Source organism: Coenobita brevimanus, chromosome 111, assembly GCF_032717465.1.
Source record: "Coenobita brevimanus isolate Jiangsu-jjx chromosome 111, ASM3271746v2, whole genome shotgun sequence".
Classification (NCBI taxonomy): domain Eukaryota; kingdom Metazoa; phylum Arthropoda; class Malacostraca; order Decapoda; family Coenobitidae; genus Coenobita; species Coenobita brevimanus.
Genome location: NC_137064.1, coordinates 24,773,627 through 24,779,236, shown reverse-complemented (window position 1 = coordinate 24,779,236; position 5,610 = coordinate 24,773,627).

Genomic DNA, 5,610 nt, shown 5'->3' with positions numbered 1-5,610 from the left:
AGACACCTATTTTTCAAACTAAAAAAAATGATAATAATGTCACCTCAACCCATTATGCATTTTTTCTTTATTTTTCAATTTTACTTTGGCTACATTCAGATTAGGTTATTCAATATGGGACAAGCCTCTCGTACTGAAGGGGTTAGTGAAGCCTATTATAACTATTTAGTTCCATTCTTGCTTACAGTGAAAAAATAACACTGGTGACTAAAAAGAATGAAAAACCAAAGTTCTTTTACACTAACTTGGCTCAGATTTTCGTCCTTCTGCAGCTTATTTCAGGTAGTTTAACGGTAAAAAAAAGGTCAATACTATACTAGAGCTCTACATAGTTCCCATAGCACTTCTTCATGACTAGCAAAATATTCGAGCGTTATATTACTGGCAAAACTAGCATTCAAGATGGAGAAGGCAATTTTTGACCAAGTTAGAGTGAAAAGGATAAAAAAAAAAAAAAATGTTACAGCGTTATTCGTAAAAAGGGCATCACCAAAAAATCACTCGGCAGTCTTGTGTGTTGTGGGGACAGCTCATTCTGCTGGTGTGGGCGTGGGTGTGGCAGTGGGAACAGGAATTGAGTAAAAGGTGCAGGGTAGACACTGGATAACGTTCACTGAGCCGTCCCAGCAACACACAAGAAATCGTCCGGCAGAGTGGAAGAGGAGTGCTATATATGGACCCCCTTGTATGTCATGGGAGGAAACGGGACAACTCTTTCAGTCCGACGACGTATTTGCTGATTTATTATTGCCACTTCCAGACGATTTTATTCAGCTTCCGACAGACCCCAGGAAGTGGAAGGTTAACTGAAGGCTTTATCTAAACCTTCCAGTTCCAAAAGTCCCCACTGAGCTGAATAAATCGTATGCTGTGCAGAGTATGTATGACGGGGCTAAGGCTGCAGTGCGTATGGATAGTGAACTGAGTGAATTTTTCTATTTGAAGGCTGGGTTGAAACAGGGATGTGTCATGTCTCCATGGTTGTTCAATCTGTATATGGATGGGGTTATAAAAGAGACACAAGGTAGGACAATGGATGTTGGAGTGGCCCTAATGAGAAAGGGCAGCGTTTGGAAACTCACTGTACTGTTGTTTGCAGATGATACTGTGATTTTAAGTGAAGACGAAGGAGAGCTGCAAGGCTTGGTGGATGAGTTTGGGAAATTATGTAAGAAACGGCATCTATAGGCCAATGTAGGGAAGGGTAAAGTTATGGTCTTCGAGAGAAGTGAAGTCAGTGAATGTTCAGTGAGATTGGATGGGGAGAAAATGAAAAATGTGAGTACGTTTAAGTACTTGGGTAGTGAGATGAGTAAGGATGGATGTTTGGAGGGTAAAGTGCTTGAAAGGGTACAACAAGGACGATAGGTTGCTGGTTCCTTGAAAGCAGTGGTAAGAAACAGGGAAGTAAGCATGGAAGTGAAACTGTGATACCATCTCTAACGTATGGATGTGAAGCTTGGACCTTGTTGGAAGGACACAAGTGAAGAATGAGAGCTGTGGAAATAAGTTACTTCAGTATGTGGAGTCACATGGAGAGATAGACTGCCAAATAAGGATGTGAAGGAGCCTTGTGGTGTGGATGTGAATACGAGAGGAAGCGTTAGGACAAACACAGTGAAGGGGTTTGGCCATATGGAGAGGATGGAGAGTGAGAGACTGACGAGGAGAGTGTATGTGAGTGGGGTGGAGGGGGAAAAGGGGAGGGGGAGGCCAAGGATGAGATGGAGGGATGATGTGGAGCGGTATATGAGGGAGGAGGGTGAGAACTGGGAGCAGGGCAATGAAATGGGAGGGTACAGGGCGACGTGGAGGCGATTTGTTTGTGGTCACTCCGTATGGGATTAAGGCGTCTGGCAATAGATAGATAGAGATGGATAGATGGCAACTGTTGCCGAATGAAAGAGTTTAAGAACTCACCGTATTTGCCGAAGTACGGAACAAAGCCGAGGAAGATGGCGAACGCGAAGCACAGCACCTAAAATAGATAGATAAATAGATAAATAAATAAATAAATAATACGAGGAATTCTGAAGTTTAAGCACAACACTGAAAATACGGATACGTAGATAAATAAATGAATAAAAATAATTCGATAACTTAGTAAGTCAATAAATAAGTAAATGAAAGGAAGGCAGTGGACAGAAAGCACCGAACCTAATATAAAAATAAAGGCAAATAAGTGTATATATTAACCAAAGGAAGGTCTCGAACACAAAGTACATTCCTGAACGACTTTTTGTCACTGCCAGTAACCCCACTGAATTAGGATAAGACCAATAGAGCATCTCGCGAGGGGACAATGTTCCACAGCTGAGTCAAGTTTGGTGCAGTACGCCACTTGTTCTTCGAGATTGCTCACCTCAGTAGGAACATACACAAGAAACGAAAGATGAAGCCCAAAGTGTGCTTCATCCTCAACAGAACTATATGCTCATCAGCTGGAGCAACCCCGTGGACAGAAGGGGCAAAGCGAGTAAGATCATACATTAGGGTAAGAAAGACGGGGCCAAAATATTACTTCACCCTCAGCAGTATATATGCTCATCAGCTGGAGTAACCTTGTTGGCAGAGGAGGCAAAGCGAGAAGAAATCACGACATTCTTCGGATAGGAACTGACCTGTCACACCGAGATGTGTAGCATGTGTAACCACTGTTGCTGTGATCTGGTCGCCTCACCTCAGAAAGTGCAGCTATGCCGACCCAAGTCACCCCAAATCTTGTGACAAAAACAGGCAGTTGGCTGTCCTCCGAGACTTAGAATGTTCTTACCCCCACCCCCAGTGCCCTCAGATTAAGATTACATCCACGGACAGAACATCAGGCTCGTTTGTCCTTTGCTCCAATGTTATGTCCAATAAAATCAGGATGTGAGATAGGATATCCCTCTTCTACAGTACATCCTTCCCGTAGGTTTTACCCCGCAATCTTCGTAAATATTGCCAGTCCGACAGATCTGACTGGGCTTGGACAAGAGCCTTGCCTTGCCAACACGTGGGGAGACACACCCGCAGAAAAGACAAAAAAAAATCGTGTCGGTGGCAGTTTTTACAGGGACAAGATGGACGACCTCCCCGACCTTCAAAGTTAAGGAAGAACTTAATATTTTTTAATGGATAGGGTCTGGAATCGCTGGGCTCCAGGAAGCCTTTTTATCCAGGTGAACTCCCAGATATGGCTATGAAGCTCCATATACCCTACTAGATGGCCGCTGGCTGAAGAAGAAGCTCATCCTCCCTTTTACAGGTCTTGTTTTTCGTCGTGCTGGGTGTCTAGTCACTTTCCTCAGTGGGCAAAACCAGTGAGTTGGCGATTTAGTCACCGACGATTCGACCATGAAACAGGTAGTACTGGAATACATGGTACCAGTAGCAGATCAGTGTCTGACCTGACTTGACTCCATATATAAATAATATTTAAAATCGAAAATGGTCAGTGGATACATAAAAAAAATCCAAACTTTATTAAAATAGAATCAGCAGCAAAGGTTGTGCTGCCTCTCCTGCTTTTATCTCCTTGGTCTCAGAAAATCGGTCTGGGAAATCCGTCGCAACCGACATTGATGATGTTTTGTACCTTACTGTACGGTAAATTATACAAATTCTAAACGTTTTGTCCCTTGCTGTACAGAAATACCAAATACAACATACAGAACTTACTTTTGTCTTTTACTGTAAAGAAAAGATACTAGATACTAAATACTGAAATTACTAAATACTTTTTGTCCTTACTGTAACAAAAAAATTACAAAAAATACCAGACACAAAATGATGAAAATGATGAATATTTTTGTTCCTCACTGTACAATAAAAATACTAAAAACATATATAAAAAGAAAAATTCAGTAGTTATCGTCTCAATGGTGCCAATGATGAGGATAGCTGAACCAAGAGGACAACATAGGCAGCATGTGATGATGAACCTGGGGCCCCCCTCCCCCCTGCCCCTCCCCCTCCACCACTCCATTCCCCTTCCCCTCCCCCTCCACCACTCCATTCCCCTTCCCCTCCCACACCTCCTCCGGCACCCTCCTCACGCACTCTGATGGCTCGGGAACGCACACTGATATCACGGCAATGCACTCAGTTGATACGGATTTCAGTTGATAACATTCTCATTTTTTCATCACGGTAACGCACTCAGATCGTATTTATTTTGTTCATGAAGCACACAGTTCAAAACGCAATCTGATGTCGCTGTAACACACTCAGTTCAAAACGCACGCTAATGTCGCTGTTGTAACTTGCAATACTTTGGTGATAGAAACTCCGTGTACAAACAGCTAGATAAGGAGTTTATTACAAGCTCACAGTAAAATAGTCTGCCCGTCTAGGCTGCCTGCTATCAACTGATGCAATCATGCCTTCGGTCAGGCGTGGGGGCCCTGGGAAAACGTGCTGACCTAGCAAGTTTAGTGGGGGCATGTATGCATTGGGGGGGGGACATATATACATCGGGGGTAGACATATTGTGGAGGGGGTACACTACTCCCCCGGGTAGCTGAGATGGTAACTCCTGACACCAGGAGTTAAATGGTGTGTGATTATAGTAGTAAGGCTGGACCGGGGAGGTTTGTAGAAGGGATAAGGATGACACAGGGGGCAGTAGGGGAGACATGGCCATGTTGAGGGGAGGGAATTAGAAGGATATATACATATAAGATATACAAGGATTAAGACATAATGGGAATTACACAATAATAGTTTGATACATGATAAACAAGGAGTAGATATGAGAGTTCCATTGTTCTTCGTTCATTTTTTTTTTTTTTCTGTAGGATACACTGTCACTCAGTAATGCATTAAAGAAATACCATCATTTTCTAGTAGGCAGAGGTCTGTTCACAGTTTGGTTAAATGTTAGATGGCAATGGTAGTCACTGAATGTGACGGCACTAAGTACGGGGAGTTCCTACGTCGTGTGTAGGGCGTACTATGCCTGTAGTGACTCTGATTTCCTGGAGTCGACATTCCATTTTTCTGACACAACAATGCACTGCACATATGATGAGTAGAAAACCCATGAAAGCGATAACCACAGGGGGAAACACAACTGTCGGATGAACCCATGAACGGCTGAAGGCCAGAGAGAATTGATCCATAATGAAATCACCGTCATTGAGGAAGGTTAGCATGCGCAAGTTAGGGGAGGTGATGGTAATGTTGGCAGATGGTAGGGTTGAAGGCATGTCGATTGGTTGAAAGATGTCATAGGAGTGTTGACGGACAGCTTGGTGATAGCGAGTGGCGTAAGTGATGACGGACTCTGATTTGATGGTACAATAGTCTGGTGCTTTGTAGAGACCACTAGCGGGAACGGATCGAACTGAAGAACCAGGACACATGATTGTGACAGAGATGGGAACAGCAAAGAAGAAGTACTGGACATGGTTGAGGTGAGCATGGTGGACCGGGAGGTCAGGAGCTGGGACAAAAGAACAGGTCGAGTAGATGGAATGGTTGCGAACTAGAGCAGACTCACAGGGTGTAGCACTGCTAGGGAAGATAGCGAAAAGGTGGGCAGCACAGAGACGAGAGGTCGGAGTAAGGGAGGAACATTGCTGGAGGTCTGTGGAAGAAAGGAAGGCAACGGAAAGATGATCATGGGAG